The following is a 26218-nucleotide window of genomic DNA, read 5'->3' as shown; positions in this document are numbered from 1 at the left end:
CCCCTCTGCTTTCCCTACTTTGTGCAGATTGCCCTTCTTGGGGGGAAGTGCTTTTGTGCAGGCAACATTTCTTAGATGTTTTTATGCTGGAGTTTGACTTGAGGATATTTATGGCTAGGGGCTCAGGTTTCAGACTGTGGGCTGGAGGAGGTTTGACCAATCAGAAGGCAGATTTTCTTGGGTCATTTGCATCTTGCAGCCCACTTTCCAGAGGCAGGATCATGTTGGTGAAATACATCCTTGGGGGGTGTCACAGCTTTGGTTAAGATTTCCTTGTGCTCTGTAGCTGCTAGTGCAGTTCTGATGATAGCTATTTCATGAGTGCATGCTTCGCTTAGGTGGGTAGTGCTGTCAGGAGACTGTAAAATCTTGCTCATCTTGTGATCGACCTGAAGGAGACAGGGATGACAATGAATCATCTGCACTATTGTGTTATTTCGCTTATTAATACATTGATTTACGGCTTTTTGTTTTCTTTGGTGCAATGTGACATTAATACCTACAAAAGGCAAGCGTGTGCGAGAATGCTTTTAAAGCAAAACCCTTTTCTGCAAAGGTAATGATGTTCTAAAACTGGAAAAAGTGCAAACGCAGACAAAAAAAGAAAATTAAATAAGCCCTAAAGTAATTGGACTCTTCTTTTTCTTCCCAGACTTTCTGGCAGTCAAGTTTTCCCAACACATTACTTGATTGGTTCTATTATTTACCAATATTTCTAACACGGGAAGAAGTTAGTAAGTTCATGTTTACACATCACAATGCTATCTGATCATCTTCTGCTGTTCCAGATGTTGGCTTACATCATGCCCTCAGACTTAAAATGGATCTTATGTAGGGATTCATTTCAAAGCCCTGAACAAACATCCAGGCCGAGAGAGGGACTTGTGTATTGCCACAAAAACCTTGCACAAACATGCCCGTTGGGCTTGGGCACTGTGAAATTCAGGGAGCGATTCTAGCTGGGAATAATACCGAGATGTGAAATCTTATGTCATATTAATTGTTTAAAAGAAGCTATGAGCCAGACATGGTGGCGCACACCTATAATCCCAGGGTTTGGAAGGCTGAGGCAAGAGGATCATCTTGAGTTTGAGGCAAGCCGGGATACATAGTGAGTTCAAGGCCACCCTGAGCTATATAACAATGCTCTGTCTCAAAAAGAAGAGGAAGGAGAAGAAAGAGAAGAAGAAGGAGGGTGGGGGAAGAGCAGAATGGCTACAAAAGAAAAATCAAATACAATTGTAATTTGTGTCGGACATAAATAAGCAGGCGAGTTGGGAAGAATTGGTGTCTAGTGAGATGTCAGGAAAACAAAACAAAACACAAAACCCTACTGTGCCTTCCAGGTGCTAAGGGATTTGAACCAGTGCAGTTGTGGCCACTCTTACCTTCCTGCCCACTGGAGGGTGGTGAAGGTGCCAGTGGCTTCTCAACACCCACATGGCAAAAGTCAGGAGATGTTCTCTGGTGCCTTCAGGGGTAGCTTCCATAGCCTTTGGTCTGAGAAGGTATGAGTCAACCAGAACCAAATTTCACCCTTCAAACCTGTGCAAGAATCCATTTCCATTAAGCAAGAACAGGGAAGCCCTTCCCCAAGGGCACGTTTATGAGGCTCTAAAAGCTTGTCTACTCTACCAGTTGAAAGAGACTGAGTCCTTTCCCCTTTTGAACTGACTTGGGGGTTTTCCAAGCCTTCCCTTCAGGTGCTCCTCATCTGCCATGGTGCTCAGGAGAGCCCCACCCTCTCTGCCAGGAAGGTGCTGCACATTCTCTGACCTCATCCTTCTTTCCTAGCCTTTGTGACTCCAGGTAGGAAGACAGACAGTGTCTCTTCTGTTTTGTGTCTTTGGATGTGGACCTGAGTGCCACCAACTGGCGGTGGACAAGGACATGAATGCAGGGGCTGGCAATCAGCAGGGGCACTCCTCCATATGTGGAAATAGGAGCTTATACCTCTGTCTCGTTCTGGTCGCTGGAACCGACTCGCCAAGGAACGGACTCTCTCCAGTTCCAGAGAGGAGAAATCTGTACAGGGTGTTGGCATGGACCTGAATCTGTTCCAAGCTTCTCCCCCAGCTTCTGGAGGTTGCTGGTAATCCTCGACCCTCCTTGACATGAAGCATCACCCCGACTTTGGCCTCTGCTTCTCCCTGCAAGTGTGTCTGTCTCTGTGTCCAAATCTTCCCTTTGTGTAAGGACAACAGACACATGGCATTAGGTCCACCTTCATGACCTCATCTTAACTGATCATCAGCAAAGACCCTATTTTCACATGTGACATTGAGAGCTAGGACTCCAACATCTTTGGGGGAACAGAGTTCCACCTCTGATAGCTGTCAGGTGTGCTCTGAGCCTGACTTTTTGGGCATTGGCCACTGGGCACATGAATGGAGGGGAAAAACCAGTGCTGCTTTGTGGTTTGGCCTCTGATCCTTGGCCCAGGTGGTTATGCATGAGGAAGTACACTGCTGTTACTCTGAAACTGCATCCTACCACTGTCCCCAATTTCACCTCGGAGCTAAAAGTGCCCCCTTGGGTGCCATGGTGACTGAGCCTCCTGGATGGGCCACAGTGCACCCATACTGCTTTGTGTTGGAGCAGCCTTCTTGTAGAGAGAGATGTGGAGATTTACATCTGTATGTCACTCTTAATTATATTTGTCACTAAAATTGGCCAAGAGACATTTTTCTTGTTCGTAATGCCAAGGTTTGTGAATAACATCAAAGTAAGTAGATCTCGATGCCATGTTTCAATCCTTTTGCAAAGTTTGAACATGGAGAACCCCACATCTGCATGGCTGGTGTATTCTCTTTGCTGTCTTCAGCGACACCATCCTTATCTGCTTTCTGTTCTTTTCTCCAGGACTGTGCATTAGGGTGCAGGCTATGAGGCTCAGCTGTAAGTCTGGGCTCCAACACATGTTGGTGTGGCAGTGAGCTGGAACTAGAGTTGTTCCACCTTGGGGCTTCAGCATCCTCAGCCTTCACATGAAAGTAGTGATAACTTTGTCCATGACCCAGATGGCTGTGGGCATCAAAGGAGATGAAAATAGGTGGAAATAGAAATATCTGGGACAAATACACTTCCCTCCATGGTCAGGCTTCCTGAGAAATAATGCTGAGACAGCGATTTGTGTTCTGGGGAGTTACCAGGTTGTACTTCTACCAAGGATCCCATAATAAAGCACAGAGAGAGGGTGGGGTTGTGGAACTGAGGCCACTGCTGCTTCCAGGGGAGTTCTGACCTGGGGTGGCCCTTGGAGTGGTCCAGAATGAAGGCACAGGGAGGGCGTATGGGCTGTTCACTGAAGAAAGTGGAGCCTTGGGTGAGGTCCCAGCTCTACACAGTTCTATTCCAAATTCAGTGGTTTATCTCACAGACCCTTTGGGATTTCATGAAGTCAAAGTGATGTTAGAGAACTGCCCAGGATGTTCCCATGGTCACTGGCACTCTTTCATTACAACCTTCAATTAAAGAACAAGTGATTGGGCTTGGGAAAATGGCACCACAACATCAAAAGTCCTGCATCTGCACATCTAGCCATCAAGGAGACCTTTGGGGAAAATGACATGGCCTCTAGGAACTTGGCAAAAATGAGTTTTTATGAGATAGTGCAGAGAGCTGAAAGATGTCTCATTTTGCTATCGTACAGTTTTACTCAAAGAATTATGCCCAATAAAAGGAAGCCTTGAAATGTTCTTTGAGTCAAAGGATTGTGGCAAAATTGTAATTATAATTTAAATTTTATAAAAATTAAAATAAATTTATGTATATAATTAGGTTTCATTTCTTTTCAAGGTAAAAAATATCAACCAGGCTCTCTTTTTTCACTATTGACCGTGAAATTCCTGTTCTCTTTTACAGGCATTTTCCTTAGATAACCCTTTCCTGGGAACAGACATTTTCAGAGGACACAAGTCCTCTCCTGCCATCTGTGGGTCAGAGGCAGTCCCCTCAGATGTGCTATCTAGATGGGAAGATAGGACAGGCCAGAAGTGTTAACGCTGACGTTCAGAGGAAAAGCTGGTGCCCAAGTCAGCTCAGTGTTCCAGTGTACCACTACCGGTTATGGATAGATTCCTTCTCCTGAAGGTCAGAGATGGCCTCCCAAGAGTCAGCACTGCAGTGTGAGGACAGCTAGACCTGGAACAGTCAAATGAAGGGGAGGAACCTTGACATATAAAGATTTATAATTTCAGTCCCAGCTTAGAGTTTGACATTTCTTCAAATATTCCATCAAAGAAATGAGAAATGACAGCATAAAATTGTCTCTTGTTCCAAATAATGGATACCTCTAAAATAACTGCAAAGTAGTTTCTAAAAACATTAAGATTCTAGAATAAAACCAGCCAGTGAGATGAATGTGAGAGGAAATTCTCAAGACCAGGGGGCTACAGGACCATGCACTCAGTTCGCACATAAGGTGTTGGGGAAACCACGGTAAGTTCCCGGGGCCATTCACCTTCAGTATCTGTGTTTCTCTGAACGACTTGCATGTGTGAATGCAGTAGGACAGAGGGCTGTGGAGGGCACAGAGCAACATGTTAAAGTTGCCCTGATGAGTTGTGAAATTCCTCCAGCGATGGGATCAAAACCACTGTGGTAAAATTTAGGAAGTATAAAGAGGCGTGCATTTCAACAGCAGTAATATGAAACTACAAGTTTTTTTTTAAAAAAAAATAGAATTGGGGTGGGTAAGTACTTATAAATTCACCATTAAAAATTACCTTTCTTCAAAAGAAATTCAAATATTTAATTTTCCAAGGTTAACTAGAGTCTATGTGAGTAGCATAATAGAGAGAGGACACCAGAGGACAGGGGACAGGAGTCTGCTCTGCAGGTGGAGAGCAAGGCTGAGCTGAAGGTGAGATACCAAGGCGGCGAGCTTCTGAGAGAGCACACAGGCCAGGGCCTGAGAGCGGGAAGCAAGGGGCTTGGCTGACATCGAGGGCTGCATAAGCTGCACATAAGCTGTGAAGACTGACATTTGAAGGCTGGAGCAACTGGGACTCCCTTGTCACAGCAACTTGGCCCTTCTCTTTCTGGATCCTTCTTTTTTTTTTTTGTTGGTACCGGGGATTGAACTCAGGTCCTTGCACCTGCATAGCAGGTGGCAGAACCACTGAGCTAAATCCCCGGCCCTGGATCCTTCTTTTTAACGTCTAGCTCCTGTGTTTGTTGTGTGTTGCAGCCGTTATTCTAATCTGGTTAGGGTGTGAGTTATTCTGCTTTCAAGAGTCTGATGATATGAAGATCTGCAGAAGCACTTTCTACAGGGCCACTATCCAATCCACATTCAGTTTCGTTTTGTGTTGGTGACATTGGTACGTGGATCTGCACGCTCTGCAAATGTTGGCCACCGAAATTGCTTTTAAACACCCACTCCATAGAGGCTTATGATGTTCATGGTTGTGTTTCCTTAGTTTCGAGACTTTAATCAGAATGAAATGACTGCTGTTTCTGTCAGTCAGAAGAGGGCTGCTCAGGAGGTAGAGGAGGGGAATTGGCAACAAGGTGTCAGTTTAGATTTGGGACCAAGATTTTCCTCGCGGAAACACCTTTGCATGCAGCTGGTTTCAGGAGTTGAATTAGTGCCTTCTGGGGCATCATCCCAGATTTAGAGGACTGTTTTTCTATTCCTGATACATGTTTTTCTACTCTTTTTACCTGTGTGTGGCTACCTGGCCCCCTCCTGGCTCACCATTCTGTCTTTATTCTTAGCTCCTATTTCAGTCTGCTGCTCTGATCGGAAGATATAATTTGAAGAACTGTTTGGCAAAAAGAGCGGGCAACTACTTCCGTTCTTTCTGCTTTCTTGTAACTGAGCAGAAGAGCTGTGCTATACTGTTGGAAGTGATTTCAGTCTGTATCTTAATTAATCATCATGATGATTCTTAATTTATTTTTCATTTCTTGAGACAAGCTCTCTCTATGTTGCCCAGATCTTGTAACTCCTAGGCTCAAGGGCGCCTCCTGCCTCAGTTTCCCTTTGCAGCTGGGACTACAAACACACACCACCACAGCTGGCATTGAAAATTTACCTTCTGCCAAGCCTCATAGGAACAAGCAACTGCTTCTACTGGTGTGCACTGAGGATTCCCTTCCCCAGGAAACAGTAGGGAAATGTTGAGTGCCGGTCGTATCCAGGCCCCACCCTGAAGGGTTCTCCCAACTGGGCCTTTGAGGAAGCTCACAGACAAAGCCTTCCCTCCACGGTGTGGTATCACCTGACTGTGGGCTATTTGGGGGACGTGGAGGAGATGAGGAAAGGACCCCATGGCCGCTTTCCATACTGCAGGTGGGACAGGGAGCAGTTGAGTGGGGCAGATACGATTCTCTCCAGCCAGAAAACTCTGGGTGCAGAGATTTATGGACAGGGATTTGCACGACCCTGAGGTGCTCCAAGGGACTGAGCTGGCCCTTGTCTCCCTCGGTCTATAGGTGCTTCAATGGATGTCTTCTTATTCTTCCACAGAGAGAGGGAACTCCCCAGGTATTATGCCTCACCTCACCGGTGCAGTGAGTTGAGAGCCCACAGTAATATACGCCGGCTCTGTGGTACTGAGGTAGGGGTGCAGCCCACCTGCACAGGGGGAACAAGTGCAGGTCAGAGCTAGCCACCTGGGTCTGCATGCCAAGGCCAAACCCTCTATTCTTTGCAGGCCCTGTGGGACAGTGGTCCAACATACCCATTGAAGACTACCCCGTCCTACTGCGGAGCTGTTTGGTGAACAGGCCACAGGACTTCTGAGTCTGCCTTCTGCAGGTCTATACACTCACACTCCAGCAGACCAGGAGCAAATGCTGAACAATGCCATCCCCAACCTCTGTTCAATTCCTGCGGCATCAGTTTACAACTCTCTTATTAGTAAGACATATTTAAGAGGTTTTTTAAAAATTTTGTTTTGGTGTTGAGGATTGAACCCATGACTGTCACATGTCACACTGAGCAGCAACCCCAGCCCTTTATTTTGAGACAAGGTCTTGATAAGTCACCCTGGCTGGGCTTAAGCTTGTGATCCTCCTGACTCAGCCTCCCAGAGTACTGGGATCACAGCTGTGCAAAACCAAGCCTGGCCCACATAGAGAAGGTTTTAGTTTTCACTTCCTCTCTGAAAACTTCACCAATTAGAGTTCAATGGAGAAATACCTTTTTTCTTTTTTGAAAATTGTACATAGCGTATTTCTTTGCCAAAATGATAAAATAGTTTATTCTTGTGCCTGTCGTACACCTGGATGCTTCAGTGCATTTACTGAATTGCTTACCTGGTTGTTTGTATTTGCTAATGAGCTGCCGAGTAGGAGCATTTTCACTTTTTGCAGGAAATATGAAGAAGCCTTAGATTATGAAAGATAGCCGTGTTCCTAGCATCCAAGACACACAGGTCTCAATGAAACAAGCCAGTCCTCTAGTGCTTTTCCTATATAATGTTCTTGATGTCTGACTTTGGAAAACAAACTTGGCTCCTCAGCATGGCAGTAGCTGTGGGCAGTCACCACAGGCCCGGGCAGGAGCTCAAACGGCGGCGCTGCTGGAGTCCCCACACTCCATTACCCCCCACACTCAGGCCGCTTGCATTTCTGAACTTGAACTTCTCTCCTCCTTAGTCAAACTCTTCTTGTGTTGCTCTCACTTCCCTCCGCACTGCTGAGTCCATTTGGTCTTTGCTTGCTCTTGCTTCCTACACATGTCCATTCACCCTTCTCATGTGTACACGCAGTGACAGATAGAGACAAAACAGAGAGACTGCTGCATGGTGAACATCAGCCAGAGGCATCTCCCAGGAAAGGTCTGGTCTGGCTTCTTCTTCTTCTTTTTTTTTAAATTCTTTTATTGGTACATTTTAGGTATGTAATACGTTTACATGTCTCATTGGGTGCTTGTACCTGCACATGATGTATCTTGGTTCTTATTTTTTTCCCCATTACTTGTGCACCCTTCACCCCCTCCACCCTTCCTTATTTACATAGATTTCGTTTCCATTTTTTTTCTCTTCTCATCATTTTTCCTTTCCCTTTTTTCCTTTCCCCTTCCCCTCCCACCACCCCCACACCTTTGGACCTTTTCCTATTTCAAATTATCAATTATTCATTTTAATCATTTTCATCCTTATTTACACTCTCAGTTTCTCACACTAGAGAAACTATTCGGTGTTTACACATGTGTGTCCTATTTATTTCACTTAAGAGTATGGCCTCAATGTGCATCCATTTAGCTATAAATGTTTCTAGTTTCTCATTCTTTTTTTTTTTTTTTTTTTTGGTGCCGGGGATTGAACTCAGATCCTTCCACTTGCGCAGCAGGCGGCGAAACCACTGAGCTAAATCCCCGGCCAGTAGTTTCTCATTCTTTATGGCTGAGTAGTACTCCATTTTATAAAAAAAAAAAACCCACATTTTCTTTATCCAGTTTCCAGTTGATGGGCACTTGGGCTGCTTCCAAGCTTTAGCTATTACAAACTGTGCTGCTATGAACATGGACGCACATATATCACTGTGGTATGATTCTTTTAATTCTTTGGGGAAGATCCCCAGCAGGGGAATAGCGGGGTCAAATGGGACCTCTGGTCCTAGTTCTTTGAGGAATCTCCATACTGATTTCCACAGTGGTTGCACTCCCACCAGTGGTCTGGCTTCTTAGTTCTTCCAAAAGTGCACATAGACGACTGGGAGATGGCGTTGAAGATGAAGGTTGTGTCTCACCTCCTGCAGGGATGCCCTATGCTTGGCCCCATTTCGCTGTTTTCAGTGTTGTGTAGTTTGTCCTCTTAGTTCCATAGGGTTCACTTCATATATTGGCATCTGCTGTGATTTGAATGGTCCTTCCAAGATCATGTGATGAGACCCTCATTCCCAATGCAACAGTGCTGGGAGGTGGGATCTAGTAAGATGGGCTTAGGTGGCAAGGACTCTGCCCTGGTGGATGGATTCATGCCGTCATCTTGGGGGTGTGCCTGTTGCGAAAGTGAGTTTGGCTCCTTCTTGCTCTCCTGTCCTTCTGCCAAGGATGATGCTACAAGTGTCCCCTCACCAAATGCCACCCTGGGCTTCCCAGAGTCTAGGACTGTGAGAAATTAATTGTTTTCTTTATAAGTCATCTAGTCCATAGTATTTTGTTATAGCAGCACAAAACAGATGAAGACAGCGCCTAATAAGAAATAAAGATTCACATCCTGTGCTACAAAACCAAACATGCCCTTTTAGAATAGAGGATCAATAGACTTTTTTTCTAGGGACTCAAGATCCCAGAACATACAGCCTTCCCATTTATTCAAGGAACTCCTGAAAAGTTACTGAGCTTATTTGGAAATTGATGTCAGGTTAGTTCTCATATATTCTTCTTCACATGGTATTATTCTTCCCAACTCAGCCAAGCTCGGAAGAGGAATCGTTCCTGTGCTTACATGTCACTTGTTGTACTGCTCATGTGTGTGCAGAACTGAACAGAAATAACTCCACAGAGCTGCAGGAGGGGAAATGTCTACCTTGTGTTCCGACTGATAGCCAGAATATTGACATTCCTGTTCGACTTGGGTGGACATAGTCAAGTGTTTCTGTGTTGGTGACATCCAGAGAGTTTCTTAGATTCTTTATTAAGATAAAAGGAATTGTTGAGGATGCATGAAAACACACTCATTTTTATATTGTAAAATATATTTGGGCTCATTAAGGAAACAGTGATAAATGAACTGCAGTTAGCTCCCTGGAGCCTAATCCTGTCTCTGCCAGCAACAAGCTTAGTTGATTGGAAAGGTTCTCTATTGACCTTCCGGTTTCTCATCTTTTAAAGCAGGGAGGTGGAGTAGAAATGCTTTGGTGTAGCAAAGTAACATTGCATTTAGAATCAGAGCAAGTTCTCAGTATTTGTGGAATAAGTGAATGAATCTGGGTCCAAGTCATGCCTGTAGCTGCGTGTCTTATTAGGAGAAAGAAGCAAATTGCTTAATTTCTCAAGAACCTCAGCCTCTCCTGTGCGCAGTGGGAATAATAATGTCTATTTCACAAGGTGCTGGTAAGCCCTGAAGCAGGGGGTAAGGCAGAACACCAAGAGCAGTCTCACATGCAGCACACTGTGCTTGTTCAGTCAATATCAAAGGTGGCTTGACACAAAAGCATCGTGATTCTAATTCTCTATGGATTTTAATGCTTTCTCATTTTAGGACCCATGGGCTGTTGCAGATGGTCAGAGACCATTCCCAGGAAGCCAGGAACTCCATAAGCACTCCTTTTGGCTCCAAACTCTGCCCTTGGGGCAATCAGAGTTCATTCTGAGAAATCCTGTCATTCAAGTGATACCTGAGGCTTCTCTGTCATTGAGGGTGACATTACATTGTCCCCAGAGTGGTGAAAGCCATAAGATAATGCTTAGCTGCAGAGAAAATTAGAGCTACTATTTCAGAAATGCTTTGTAATTCTTGTCTGAAGTGGCAGCCAGTCAATAGCAGACTTTATTTACTATGTGGGTGATGCCCTTCCACGCATGGAGGCTGCTCTTCCTCATCCTTGCACACACCCGTCTGACATCCAAGGACTTTGCCCGAATGTGATGCTGACAATGTGGGATCCAACTCCCTCCTATGAGGTTTTCCCTTTGGAAACTCATGTGGAAATTTGCTTGTCCCCGTGGGAGTGCTGACAGGTTGTGGGGCCTGTTCCAGGCGATGAGCTGGTTAAGAGGGGTGAAGGTAGTTCTCAAGGGAGTGGGTTAGCTACCACAAGAACAGTTGTTACAAAGTGAGCTGTGCCTGTCTCTTCTGCTTCTCAACTCTGTTATGGGGCTCCCTGGAGCGCTCACCAGATGCAGCCACTAGATTGTGAACTTCCGTCTTCTAGACCAACACAAGTCTGGGTATCTTTGTTCCCTGTGAAGGCCCCTGCAGCCAGGCCTGGCTCTTGGAGCCCCATGAGGCCCGGTGACGATGCCTCAGTATCCACCTCCCATAGCTTCTGACTCCAGTCTGGCAGCCATGGCCTGGAGAAAGAGCAGAAAAGGCAGAGGCTGCTTCTAAAGCCAAGGAATGGAATTCAGAGAGAGAAGAGACAGACAGTCTCGCTGTTACAAAGTGAAAGGGTATGTGTCCAAGCATCTGTGATGCTTGTTAGGTATTTGTGCCTTTGCAAACTGAGGAACCCAGGAAAGCAAAGCAGCAGACCCTGCAGAGTTTGCACCTGGGTGTAAAGTCAAGGTGTATCTGATTTCACCGGCAAGCCACAGCCTGCAGCAGTTTTGTTAGAAAGTATCTTTGTGCCTGGCTGCTGCTAAGGCAGTTTTGAAAGCAGTGTCTGTCTATTTTTATTGGCAAATATGTTAATCTGTGGTTCTGGATGTTTTCACAGAATCTCGGCATCTTATAATTTCTTCACAGACTCTCTGCATCCAATTTCTTTACAAGATCTGCTTGGTACCTAACAATACATTGTGTCCTTTAGGAAAGGAATATCACAAGACCTACACATCTCGCTCAGGATCACGAGGGTGCTCCTATGACTATCCGAACGGAAAACCAGGTGTCTTGTTCCCAGGCTGTGCTGTGCTTCCTTCAGAAACTATAATTAGCCTTCTTGTTCTCGTCCTTCTTGGGCAGCTATTGTGCTTCACATCTTACTTGTATTTGAACACTTTTCAGCTAAGCTAATGCATTTTTTTCAGTGTTCTGATTGGTAACAAATTTTGCTAATCAGTCAGCTCTAATCAGGCTTTCTTTCTGGCAATGATCATTCCCAAGGGCCCAAAGAACTACACACAGCCTCCACAGAGGTAGAAAACATCACATCAGCATTCATTGGGTGTAAGGAGGAGACAACCCCTAGGGAAGCTGCATCAGCCATGATGGGAGAGAACGGCAACATTCTCCAGGCAGCCAGGGTGAGCCGGGGGAGGCAGAAGCACGGTGTGGTGGCTGATGAGGAATCTGGGGCCTTACACACAGGGGCGATTGCCATGCCCAAAACACAGCGCTTGTTAGCTGCAGGGGAGACTAGAGAAATGCTTTATCCTCCTTGCCTGAAGTAGTGGGCAGAGTAGGAGCAGACATTATTTACTGAAGCGGTGTGTACCCCTCCTCCTCCTTTCGTGTACCAGTCTGACAGCAAAGGTCACCTTCAAGTTAGAAGAACAAAAACACCTGTTGAATTGTATTTGGCCATTGTACTATAAGTATAAAGTATGACACAAAGGAGTTTGGGATAGGACAAAGGAGACCCGAGACAGCTCTGCTGAGAAGGGCCGAGCCCTCTGCCCAGGGCTGTTCACACTCTGAATCCCGCATTTCTGCTCTGCAGAGGTGATCAAGATGCCTGCTGTTCCTACAGCTTGAGGGGACTTCAAGGAGCAAAACGAAAAGGGGGGGGGGTTTATAAATTGTATAAACCATCTAAGTATATGATATTATCTTATTTTTCATATCAATTTGTACAGACATTTCTACTTCTGAAGTCCAGCCTGAGAAATTTCAGAAACTTGTTCTGTTTGTTCTCTTGCTTTGTGGTGGTACTGGGTATTGAACCCAGGGCTTTCACACTGAGCTACATCTTCAGCCCTTCTATTTATTCATTTTTTATTTTGAGACAGAGTCTTACTAAATTGCTAAGTTGTCCTGGGGGCTGGGGAGGGGACCCAAGCTTGCAGTCCTCCTGCCGTAGCCTCCCGGAGTGCTGGGATGATAAGTATCTACAACCATGCCCTGCAATTTGATATTGCTTGTGTGAAAAATACAGAGTCCTTTTATGAAATCAGGGAATCACTTTATTTTTGCAACAGAGGCCCCTGTGTTATTGCTTCTCCTAGGAAGTGTGCCCTTTGCTGGTTGGCATCTGCATCTCGAATAAAGCAGGGGGTGCTTCCCTTGCTCTTCCATAGGGGAGCTGCCTTGGGAAAGGTGGTGCTTGCCCTGTTGGCACAATTCTACCCATTCTGGCAGTGAGTCCCATGAGGCCATGTGTCTGGCACCTCCCTCTGAAGCAGAGGATTTGATGTGGCTGATGTCCTCCCCGCTCCTGCTTTGGCTCTGAAGCCAGCCTTCCTTTTGGTCAAACCATGCCAACATAAACGTGATGTGGGACTGAGGTCACTCAAAAAGTGCCACTTTCTCAAAAGAAAGTTATTTCCAGGGCTGGGGATTTAGCCACACCTGCCTCGCAAGTGCAAGGTCCTGAGTTCAATCCCCGGTACCAAAAAAAAAAAAAGAAAGAAAATTATTTACAACCCTAAAATTTTTTTCAGCCAAATTGTAAATTTTATCATCACTTTTAAACAAACAAATACGGTGTCTTATTTCTCCACTGAACTATTATGTAGTTTTGTTTTTCTGGGGGGTTTTGTTCCTGAAAGTTAACTTTTTTTTTTTTTTTTGGTACTAGGGATCAAACACAGGACCTTGTGCTTGCAAGGCAGGCACTGGAACCACTGAGATAAATCCCTGGCCCTAAGTTAACTATAAATATGCAACTTTTTGTACTATCTGTATCTCTACACAAACTCAACTGACCATTTTTTGTTGTTTAAAAAGACATGTAGTTATCTCTAGTTTCCTGGAGATATATTTTACTTTATGAATTGCTTTTCTTAAAATTATTCATGGACACTAACCTTATAAACCTTAAGTAATATGAGGTTTTTTATTGATCAATATATATTTTGTACTTTTTCTTTAGCTGAATTCCACCTACTTGGGAAGAAAAAGAACTGTATGTTTTTACCTAAATGCCACCATTTAAGAATATTTGATTATATGGTATTTGCATTCAGGTTCTCCAAGTTAAGACACACACACACACACACACACACACACACAGAGCACAGAGTTGTGTGGCTGGCAGGTCTGCATCTGCAGAGCAAGCCAACAACCCAAGATCCAGGGAAGAGGTGACCTGCAGTCTTTGTGTTGCAATCGGGATGATTTTGTGTTCTCCAGGCCTGTAGCTGATTGGATGAGGCCCAATCATATTATGGAGGACAGGCTGCTAACACAAAGTCCATTGCATTACATCCTTTACCAACATATCTAGGTTAGTGTTTGACCAAACAGCTCAGCAGAATAGCCACATTGGCATGTGCAATTAGGGATCACAAATTCTAAAGTAGCTTTTAAAAATTTGGTCGTAGTGGTGCTATGCCTGCCTCCCAAGCACAGGGTCCTGAATTCAATCCCCAGCACAGAAATAAAATAAAATAAAATAAACAAAAAACTTGGTGGTAAAATTAGAGGCTCAACAAGTAAAGGGGCAGCTTTGTTACAAAAGAAAAAGGTAACACTGTGACAATATATGCTAATAACATTTTGGATTTTTTGTATTAAATTCTTTTATTGGTACATTGTAGGTACACAACACAATTACATTTCTCATTGGGAATTGTACCTTTATATAATGCATCTTGGTTCTTATTTTTTCCCCATTCCTAGCCCTCCCTTCACACCCTCCACCCTTCCCTATTTACAAAGACTTTATTTCCATTTTTTCCATTTCTTATCATTTTTCCTTTCCCTTCTTTCCTTTCCCCTGCCCCTCCCACTACCCCTACCCCTTTGGACCTTTTCTTCCTATTTTACATTATCGATTATTCATTCTAATCACTGGTACATTTTCGGTATACAATATAATGACATTCATCATTGGAAATTTGCACCTTTACATAGTCTCTCTTGGTTCTTACTTTTTCACCCTTGCCCAGCCCTCCCTTCAACCCCTCCAGTCCTCCCTATTTACAAAGATTTTGTTCCAATTTTTCCATATTCTCATATTAATCCCATTCCCTTCTATCCTTTCCCCTAGCCCTCCCACTTCCTTCCCCTTGCCCCTTTTCTTCCTATTTCACATTACCTATTATACATTTAGTCCTTATTTACACTTTCAGTTTCTCACACCAGAGAAACTATTCGGTATTTACACATCTGTGTCCTATTTATTTCACTTAAGAGTATCGCCGCAATGTGCATCCACTTAGCTATAAATGTCTCTAATTTCGCACTTTTGATGGCTGAGTAGTACTCCATTTTATAAAAAAAACACATTTTCTTTATCCAGTCTCCAGTTGATGGGCATTTGGGCTGTTTCCAAGTTTTAGCTATTACAAACTGTGCTGCTATGAACATGGGTGCACATGTATCACTGTGGTATGATTCTTTTAATTCTTTGGGGAAGATCCCCAGCAGTGGAATAGCAGAGTCAAATGGGACTTCCAGTCCTAGTTCTTTGAGGTATCTCCATACTGATTTCCACAGTGCTTGCACCAGTCTACACTCCCACCAGCAGTGGAGCAAGGTTCCTCTTTCCCCACAACCCTGCCAGCATTGGTTATTGGTTGATTTCATGATAGCAGCCATTCTTTCTGGAGTGAAGTGGAATCTCAGCATTGTTTTCATTTGCATCTCTCGAATGACCAGTGATGTTGAACATTTTTTCATGTATTTATTTGTTATTTCTACTTCTTTGTCTGAGAAATGTCTGTTCATTTCAGATGCCCATTTTTGGATTGGGTCTTTAAATTTGGGAGGTCTGATCTTTTGAAGTTCTTTATAGATTTGAGATAGTAGACCGTTGTCTGAGGAAAAGCAGGTGAAGATTTTTTCCCACATTGTGGGTTGTCTCTTCACACTGCTGGTGGTTTCTCTTGCTGTGCAGAAGCTTTTTAATAAGAAGAGATCCCATTTGTTGCTTGTTTGTGCTAGTTCACAGGCAACTGAGGTTTTGTTCATAAAATCTTTTCCTACACCGATGTCTTCAAGGGTTCTACCTAACCTCTGTTCCAACTGGTTCAGAGTTTCTATTTTAATATTTAGATCTTTAATCCATTTTGATTTTAGTTTAGTGCATGGTGAGAGATCCAGGTCTAGTTTTAATCTTTGGCAAGTTGAAGCCCAATTTTTCCAGCACCATTTATTAAAGAGGCTATCATTCCTCCAGTGAGGGTGTTTGGCTCCTTTGTCGAAGATGAGATGGATGAGTGTGTCTGGCATTGTTTCTGCATCTTCTAATCTGTTCCACTGGTCCTCAAGTCTGTTTCTTTGCCAGTAGCATGCTGTTTTTATCACAGTAGCTTTGTAGTAGAGTTGCAGGTTGGGGATTGTGACACCCCCTGCCATGTCTCTGTTACCTAGAATTGATTTTGCTATTCTGGATCTCTTCTTGCTCCAAATGAATTTTTGGATAGTTTTCTCAAGGTCTATGAAGTATGCTGGTGGGATCTCAATTGGAATTGCATTAAATCTATATAGCAGTTTTGGAAGTATGGCCATTTTCACTCTATTAATCCTTCCTACCCAGGAGCAGGGGATGTCTGTCCATTTTCTGATATCATCTTCAATCTCTCTTTTCAGAGTGCCATAGTTTTCAGAGAAGAGGACTTTGATTTCTTTCATTAGGATGATACCTAGGTATTTCAGTTTTTTGGATGCTATTGTGAAAGGAATTATTTGCCCTATTTCTCTCTCAGTGAGTCTGTCATTGGTGTAGAGGAAAGCTATTGATTTTTGTGTGTTGACCTTGTAACCAGCTACTTGACTGAATTTGGTTATTAAGTCTAGAAGACTTTTGGTGGAGTTCTTGGGGTCTTCTATATACAGTATCATGTCATCTGCAAATAATGACAATTTGACTTCTTCATTATCTATCTTTACTCCTTTTATTTCTTTCTCTTGTCTAATTGCTGTGGCTAATGTTTCCAGAACTATATTGAACAAGACTGGTGATAGTGGACATCCTTGTCTTGTTCCTGATTTTAGTGTGAAGGATTTCAGTTTGTGACCATTTAGTATGATATTGGCTGTTGGTTTTTCATAGATGGCTTCTATCAGTTTGAGGTAGAGACCATCTATTCCAATTTTTTGTAGGGTTTTTATCATAAATGCGTGTTGGATTTTGTCAAATGCTTTTTCTGTGTCCATGGAGATAATCATATGGTTTTTGTCCTTGGCTCTATTGATATAGTGTATTACATTGATTGATTTTCATATATTGAACCATCCCTGCATCCCTGGGATGAATCCCACTTGATCAGGGTGTATGATCTTCTTGATGATCTTCTGCATTCTGTTTGCCATTATCTTATTAAGGATTTTTGCATCTATGTTCATTAGTGAGATTGGCCTATAGTTCTCTTTTTCAGTTGGGTCTTTCTCTGCTTTGGGGATCAAGGTGATGCTTGCTTCCAGGAATGAATTTGGGAGTATTGCTTCCCTTTCAATTTCATTGAAGAGTTTAAACAGTAGTAGCAGTAGTTCCTCTCTAAATGTCTTGTAGAATTCAGCAGTGAAGCCATCAGGGCCTGGGCTTTTCTTGGTTGATAAGTTTTTAATTACATTTTCAATTTCATTGATTGATATTGGGTTGTTCAGAATTTTTAGGTCTTCTTCGTTCAACTTTGGTAATTCATATGTATCTAGGAATCTGTCCATTTCTTCTGTGTTGTCCATCTTATTGGCGTATAGGTTCTGGAAGTAGGTATTGATGATCTTCTGGATTTCTGCTGGGTCTGTTATAATTTCACCCTTTTCATTCCTAATTGCATGGATTTGGGCCTTTTCTTTCCTTTTTCTTACAAGGTTGGCTAAAGGTTTGTCAATTTTGTTGATTCTTTCAAAGAACCAACTCTTGGCTTCATTGATTTTTGTATCATTCTCTTAGTCTCCATTGCATTGATTTCTCCTCTGATCTTTATAATTTCCTCCCTTGTATGAGCTTTGGGGTTGTCCTGTTCTTCTTTTTCTAGAAGCTTGAGGTTCAGCATCAGGTTGTTTAATTGGGCTCGTTCTGTTTTCCTAATATGCGTATTCACTGCTATAAATTTCCCTCGTAAGACTGCTTTCATTGTGTCCCATAGATTCCGATATGTTGTATTGTCATTGTCATTTAATTCAAGGAACTGTCTGATTTCTTCTTTAATTTCCTCTGTGACCCACTGGTTATTCAGAAGTGTGTTGTTCAATTTCCACGTGCTTATGAAATTTTTTGAGTTTCTTTTGCTATGGATCTCCAACTTCATCGCACTATGGTCTGATAATGTACAGGGGATAACTTCAATTCCTTTGCACTTACTTAAACATGTTCTATGTGTGAGTATGTGGTCTATTTTTGAGAATGACCCATGTGCAGCTGAGAAGAATGTGTATTCTGATTTTGTGGGGTGGAAGACTCTGTAAACATCTGTTAAGTTCATTTGTTCAAGAGTTCAATTGAGTTCTAGTATTTCATTACTTATTTTTAGTCTAGTTGATCTATCTATTTGTGACAATGGGGTGTTGAGGTCCCCCACTACAATTCTATTAGTGCATATATGACTTTTCATGTCTCTTAGTATGTTTTATATAGTTGGGTGCACTATTGTTTGGTGCATAGATATTTATGATTGTCATCTCTTCCTCTTGGATTCTTCCCTGTACGAGAATGTAATGTCCTTTTTCGTCTCTCTTAATCAGTGTTGGTTTGAAATCTACTTGATCTGCAAAGAGGATAGCTACTCCTGCTTTTTTTCAGGTTCCTGTCACATGCAGTATTGTTTTCCACCCTTTAACTTTCAGTCTATGAGTTTCCTTTTGAATGAAATGTGTTTCTTGTATGCAGCATATTGTTGGATTTTGCTTCTTGACCCATTCTACCAGTCTATTTCTTTTGACTGGTGAATTGAGACCATTAATGTTCATGGATATAACTGAAACATATTGACTTGTCATTGCCATGACTTTTTCTTTTTGTTGTGTTCTCCCCCTTTACATTTAATTTCTTGTCATGCCAGATGGGTTCATTCTGCTTTGCTTCCTGGGGTTGTGATCCTCAATGTCTGTTCCTAGGATATTGTGTAAAATTCTTTGGAGTGCTGGTTCGGTATTCATGAAGTTCCTAAGGTGCTCTTTGTCATGAAAGTATCTTATTTCTCCATCAATTTTGAAAGGTAGTTTTGCAAGGTGCATCAATCTGGGTTGGATGCTCTTTTCTTTTAGGGCTTGGAACATGTCACTCCAAGCTCTTCTTGCCTTGATGGTTTGTGTTGAGAAGTCTGCTGTGATTCTGATGGGCTTTCCTTTGTATGTGATTTGTTTCTTTTCTCTGACTGCTTGGAGAACTTTGTTCTTCTGTTGTGTTTCTGGAATCTTAACAATTATATGCCTATGTGTAGATTTTTTTTAATCAAGGCTATTTGGAGTCCTATATGCCTCACTCATCTGTATGTCAAGCTCTTTTGCCCTGCTTGGGAAGTTTTCTGCCATTATTTCTGTGAAGAGATTTTTTATGTCATCTCCACTCTCTCCTGTTTCTTCATTGAGCCCAATCAGTCTTATGTTATTCTTTTTTGCATCATCTAGCAGCTGCTGGATTGATTTCTCATGTTCCCTTATAATTTTGAAGCAATTTTTCTTTTCCTGGTCACTAATTGCAATCTTATCTTCTATATCTGAAATTCTGTCCTCACATTGGCTCATTCTGCTGTGTAGACTTTCAATGGAGTTTTTCATGTTCTGGAAATCTATTTGCATCTGTTTTATGGATTCCATTTGTTTCCTATGTTGGGATTCCATCATGTTCCTCAGCTCCTCTCTAGATTTATTAATCATGTCTTGCACTAGGGGCACAATTTCTCCTGTTATCTGAGAAATTATTTCTGATTTCCTTTTTTCCGGATCCCCTTTTGTTGCCAGTTCAGGGAGTCCAGGTGTTTGAGTATCAGAGTGTTCCATCTCATTTCCCTTTGGGGTTGCTGTAGGTGATCTGGAAGTCTGGTTTTGAGACTTATTTATGTGTTTTCTCATTTCGACTGGGGCGGGGGGCTGTTAACGCCTGCACGCATTACCTCCTCTGAGCTGGGTGAGGTGGGACAGGGGCCGCGAGCAGCGGTAGGGATGGTGACCCAAAAGCCCTTTCCTGTGGGCTGGGAGCAGCCGGAGGGATGGTGGCTGGGAAACCCCTTCCTCTGGACCAGGAGCAGTGGGATGGTGGCTCAGAAGCCCCTTCCTCTGGGCCGGGAACAGTGGGACTCAGTACCTTGGTCTGGTGGTCTGGTGTCCTCTGCGTCTTTGTATTGTGGAATCAGGTGGCTGCCTGTATGCAGCGGGGTGATTCAGTGTCTTCCGCGTGACTCAGGACCTCGGTAGGGCATGCACAGACCTGCCTGTCTGCAGTGGGCTGATTCAGCATGTGTTCCGTGCGACTGGGGACCTCGGGAGGGTGTGGGCAGACCTGCCTGTCTGCAGCGAGGTGATTCGGCGTCTTCCGCGAGACTCAGGACCTCGGTAGGGCTTGCACAGACCTGCCTGTCTGCAGCGGGCTGATTCAGCATGTGTTCCGTGCGACTGGGGACCTCGGTAAGGTGTGGGCAGACCTGCCTGTCTGCAGCGGGGTGATTAGGCGTCTTCTGCGCGACTCAGAACGTTGGTAGGGCCGCTAATAACATTTTAACTTGGCTCTCCATAACCTCGCTCAGAGACACACTGAAGCATTATTCTGGGTACATGATGAGAAGCTGATCACTCTTCCAGAGGCAGAAATGGATGCTTTTGTTGTTTTTACTTTGTGTTCTGTACAAGCATTTTATGTGCATAGAAACTTATTGAATAATGAATAATACCACACTAATACATTTCCCTGTTGGAGAAATGCCTTTCAAAACATGTCAGCCCTATGGCTGGAGGTAGCAAGCACACGGCCGTGATGTTCCTTCCCTTGTAAATGCCACCATTAAATCAGAGCTAGTTCATTGTCCCCAAAAAGTCATGTTCAGAGAATTACCAAAACAAAAACAAATCCAGCAGCCAAAACTAAAGAATACTCCAAATCTAACCACAATGTTTTATCTGTAAAATGTTTCAGAGTATTTCACCCACCGATTCTAAAAGCCAGCCAAACTTTTAAACCAGTTCTGCAAGACTTTGAAAGTTTCAGCAGCGCATTCTAGTCCTTCCAAGGGATTTCTCTGCAGATGGTTTTGGTGCTAATGGGACATTGTGAGCAAATCCCTCCCCCATTAAGATAGGGTTTGTGGATGGGGATTAGCATAGCTCTGGATGGGTGCACTTTGGATTACTGAAAGAGCTCCACTTCTTCCTCAGGGGCGTGTACACACGCAAATCCCTGCCCATCAAGATAAACAGCAGCCTCTGGAAACTGCGATTAGGAAGCTGCAGGCAGGGAAGGCTTAACTCTTAAGAATTCTTTTGCTGGAAAACAGTCTGTATGGGAACAGCAGAGGCAACAACAATAACAACCATCTTCAAGAAGCTGTGCGTGCGTGTGTGTGTGTGTGTGTGTGTGTGTGTGTGATGATTTAAACCCATTCCACGTGGGAAAATAGCAATCAGATAATAAGAACATAGTGCATCCCGGCAGGGCTGGCCCCCTTCTTCCAGAACATTCCTGAGGCTGGTCCTCCGTCTCCCATTTCTGGCTCTGAAGGCCGACTTCCTAGGACGCAGAAAATCCCTTACTGAGGCAAATCACTGAGCCCAGCGGCAGAGTTTGAAATTATTTCCATATGCTTCTTCAACAGGGACGCCAACCTCCAACTTTGTACGCAGTTAAACCTTTTTCAGTCATTTTTCAGTCAGTGACTGATTGGCTGAGCGAACTCTGTAAAAGTCACATGTGCTTGAAGTTGACAGTGGAAAGAGAAGCGGCCATCTTCTCAAATCACCAACTTGGTCAAGCATGTGCTTTCTCCCTTCCTGCCTCTCTGCAGCCCTTCCCGGAATGCAGCAAACACAGCCTCCTCTATAACCTATGCTTAAAGCTCTCCGCAAGCCTGTGCTTCTTTTAAATCCTGAAACTAAACGAGCTTCCAGCTCTCACTAGTTAAGATGTATGTTTTCATCTCCGGCCAGCCAGGGTGTGTGTGGAGGAAGGGAAATGTTGGGAAGTTAGACTATAGGTTTTATCTCTCATGAAGAATACAATACAATATCTTAGATAGGGTAATGGAGAGGAAAGCTACACACACACACATACACGCACACACACACACAATTAGAGAACTAAGTAAGAGAGCGGTAATTATGTGCTAAATTGTGTGGCACAGATTATATACACTTTGAGGAATTCAGCGAAAAAGAGCTCTGTGTGGGCTAAGTTTGAGATGATTTTATCATTGCCTCACAAATCCATTTTTAAAGGGAAATAATAAATTGGTAAGAAATGCTCATTTAAAGGTTCAGCTATACATGAGGCTATTTTAGGGAGGAAAAAAGGAACATAAATAGTTACAGGAACAGTCCCTACTAATTGGAGTTGAGTCCAAGCTCCAGGAGAATAACAACTTGCTTTTAGTTGGTGCATTCGTTTGCATACTGCAGCAGGGAATTGCATGCCCTGGGACTGGTGTCTGGAAGATATTTAACAGATACTCAGGCCCTCAGTCTGCATTTCTTTCATGTGCTCTTCTAGCATATTAATGTCTCTCCAAAGGTATTAAAAGAAATCTGTTGAGGCTCTTAGGAAGACTCACAACAGTCTCAAAATAGCCATGCTTCTGGCCAGCTTTGTTATACTTACAAGGCGATTCCTTCTCCGTTGCTCAGAAAAGCCAGAATCCTGTGACAATCTCTACACCACTTCCGTTTGCCAGAGGAGGAACAGTCCAGGATAATCCAGGTGGTGGAAACTGCTGCAAGCCGGAGCAGTGAACAGCTGCAGTGAGAAATCTCCAAACCTGCATTCTGGCTCTGCCTCTGCCTCTGCCTTCAGAGCCCCACCTCCCCTCTGGGGGTGTGCTGGGTAGTCCAAGCAGGGCACTGCCAGGTGGGGGTCCAGAAGTGTGGAACCCCTTTCCTCTAGTGGTGCACATCTCTGTGCCAGTCCCCACATTCCGGTGGTTACAATGAGCACATCCTTGATTGCTCCAGTTCTTTTTAAATTTGCCTTTTGTCTACGGCCATACCACCCTGTACCCTCTCATCTGATCTTGGAAGCTAAGCACGGTCGGGCCTGGTTAGCACTTGGATGGGAGACCATAAATTTACCTTTAAACTTAATCTCAATTAGAAGGAAGCCAGGTCCTCTTGGTGCATACTTCCTGCCTTCCAGGAGGCCATCTGAGGGGATTCCAGTGAGGAGCCAGCTGTTGAGTCCAGAGGGAGAAAAGGAAAGAAACAGGCCACAGCACGCAGTTCCCCAGCGGCCAGCAGAGGTGGCCTCTGAGGGAATCCCAAATGCCTACCCCAGGTCCAGTTGGGAAATCCTGCATGGAGAGATAAGAGTCCCTCATGGCCTTCCCTCCAGTGGCATAGTCTTTCTCTGGGGTCTCAGTGCACATGCAGGCGTGGCATCTGCATTGTTAGGTTCAGCCCATCTGAAGATTTCTATGGACTCGAGTTCTGTGTGGGGAGGCTGAAACCGCATTTTCAGCCTTAGACTGGAGCAACCCTATAGATGCCAGGGTGGTGCTCAGAACACAGGCTACCTGTCAAATTCCCATCCCCACACTGGCCAGTGCCATGGCAGCAGGGAGGGAGATGGGGCCACCCAGAGAGCTTCAGAAAGCAAGAAATGATGCGTGGATGGGGAAACATTCAATGTATGCCATAAACCCTCAGAGCAGCAGTCATCAAATCACCCAAAGGCAGAAACAGCCCAAGTGCTCAGCTGTGGATGACTAGATAAGCAAGCTGTGGTCCGTGTGTGTGTGGAGACATGTCATTCAGCCACAACACCTAGGACAACATGTGCGACTCTTACTATGTGTGCTGAGTGTGATCAGCAGCTCACAGAAGGCAACATATTATACAATTCTGTTTCTTTGGTGTATCCAGAACAGGCCAATGCCGAGACAAAAACCAGGTGGAGAGAGAGTGTGGAGTGACTGTTCAATGGGTAGAAGGTGTTTTGATGGGGCAATGAAAAAGTTCTGGAAATACTATCATAAATGTTCTAAATACCACTGGATTGTTCACTTTGAGTAGTTAATTTTATGTTGGGTAAATTTCACCTTAATTTGAAGAATTGCCTTATAATGGGTATCCCCCAAATTCAGCTTACTTATAATTTTAGTTTTGTGTTATGGTTTGGATCTAAAATGTCCCTTAAAGACTATGTGCTAAAGGGTTGGTTGCCAGCTGATGAACTTTTGATGATGGAATCATAATTTGATGGCATTTTGAGAAGTAATGGAAACTTAAGAGGAAGAGCCTGATGGAATGAAGTGGATCATAGGGGTGTGACCTGGGGGATGGTACGTGGGCTCTGGCGCCTCTCAATCTCTCCTGCTCCTTCCATAACACCTCCTTCCTTGCCCTTCTTCTCCCTCTCCCTCCTTCCCTGCCTTATATCCTCTCATCCTCTCCTTTCTGGCCACCATGAGGGGAGCAACTTCACTCCACCATGAACTTCCTGCTATGGTGTTCTCACCACAGACTTAAGAGCAACAGAGCCACTTGACCATGGACTGAAACCTCTGAAGTTGTGACCACAAAGAAATATTTCCTTCTTTAAATTGATTTTCACAGGTATTTTGTCACCAATTAACACAGCTTGATTCACTTACTGTGTTCTATGAGGTGTCTTAAACAAAAATGCATTAGCAGTTCTGCCCTGTATCTTCTTGTAAAGGTGTTCTTTTATGGTGCTTAAGAAGTAGATCTAAGATGATGCTTCACTTTGGTGTTTTGAGGGTATTCAGTTTTGTGTCTTTACAGTAGAAATGGCTCATTTGTTCTCTAGAGCAGGGGTCCCCAAACCACAGGCCAAGAACCAGTACCAGTCCATGGCTTGTTAGGAACCAGGCTACCTAGCAGGAGGTGATGGGCAGGTGAGCTCTGGAAGCCTCATCTGTATTTACAGCTGCTCCCCATTGCTTGAACTATCACATGAGTTCTACCTCTTGTCAGATCTGTGGTGTCATTAGATTCTCATAGACGTGTGAACCCCATGTGAATTGTGTACATGAGGGATCTAGGATGTGAGCTCCTTCTGAGAATCTAATCCAGAAACCATACTCACTACAACCCTCTCCCATGGAAGAACTGTCTTTCACGAAACCAGTCCCTGGTACCCAAAAAGGTTGGGGGCTGCTACTCTAGATGTTCTGAGAACAAAGTCCATGAAGCTTGCAAGGTGTGTGGACAGACAGTGTGGGGGACAGGTTGTTACTGGGATTTTCCTGCACAGGTCTGCGCTTTTCCCTTAAGACCACGCAGGTAAGTGGGAAGTCCATTGCAAGGTAAAGCAATCCTGTGCTTTTCACCAAGGCACCCCTGGTGGCCTAGAGGCTGGCTACACTAGGCCCTGGGCTTAAAATCCTGCCGAGGATAAGAAGCCACAAAGGGATAGTGGGGTCTTCAGATTCCACTCTAGGATACCTTACATCAAAGGGTGGTAAAGCTTTCTCACTGTTCATGAAGGAAGTGGACAAAATTACATCAGAACCTGTGTTCATAGAAGCACTAGAAGTCCAGGACACACAGCCCAGGAGCACTATGCTTTGAGATCTGGCAGTCCAAACAGAAATAAAGATCATTCTGCCAGAAAGTCTGCACCTAACTCCAGGTTTGACTCTGGCTGCCAGAACACTCTGGACATTGCCAAATTAAAATACAACTCTGTCCCCGTGCCCTGATTTAATGGTTGTAAAAGCAATAAAAGTCTTTGCACTCATTGTCAAAATTTGCTTCAGCCCCAGGAATGGAAGTCTCCCACCCCTAATCAAGCTGGTAAAATAAACCCAAAGAAAAGGTGTAGCTTGTTTGGGAAAGAAATATAAGAAAAATATGAACTGATGAACTGATTATTCTCTGGTCCATTTTTGCCTCGCCAGTCTTCTAAAGGGAATAGAGACTCATGCTTTTGACATTTTCCTTCCTCCCCAGTATGAGCCAGTGTCAGCCATCTTTTTCTTCTGAACCTTAAAAGTATCTGGTCCTGTGCAGTTTCTGGTCAGAGAAGGTGATTTCTTTGAGTGGCTGCTTCTTAGATGAAATCTTGTCAGTTTATATTTCTCAACTTAATTTTACCTTTTAGCAATTTTCTCCTTTAAGTTAAAGAATAACAAGATGCAACAAGTATTAAAGCAAGTGTTTTAATGGGATGCATCTGATGAAGGAAATAATGATCCTATCTTTTAGTATTTTTATTAAATAATATGAACACTTAAAATAGCATTTGCTATGTGCTAGGAATTCTTTTGTGTGTTTATATAAACATATTAGAGCTTCACAGTGCCACAGAGGAAACTGAGGCACAAAGAGGTATAGGATTTGCTCATAGTCATAAAGTCTGTAGGAGTGGAGTCAGAATAAGAACCAGG

The sequence above is a fragment of the Heterocephalus glaber genome, unplaced genomic scaffold, assembly GCF_053883595.1.
Source record: "Heterocephalus glaber isolate CG9 unplaced genomic scaffold, H.glaber_assembly_v1.0 deba00000331, whole genome shotgun sequence".
NCBI classification, from domain to species: domain Eukaryota; kingdom Metazoa; phylum Chordata; class Mammalia; order Rodentia; family Bathyergidae; genus Heterocephalus; species Heterocephalus glaber.
This window is presented reverse-complemented; position numbering follows the sequence as displayed.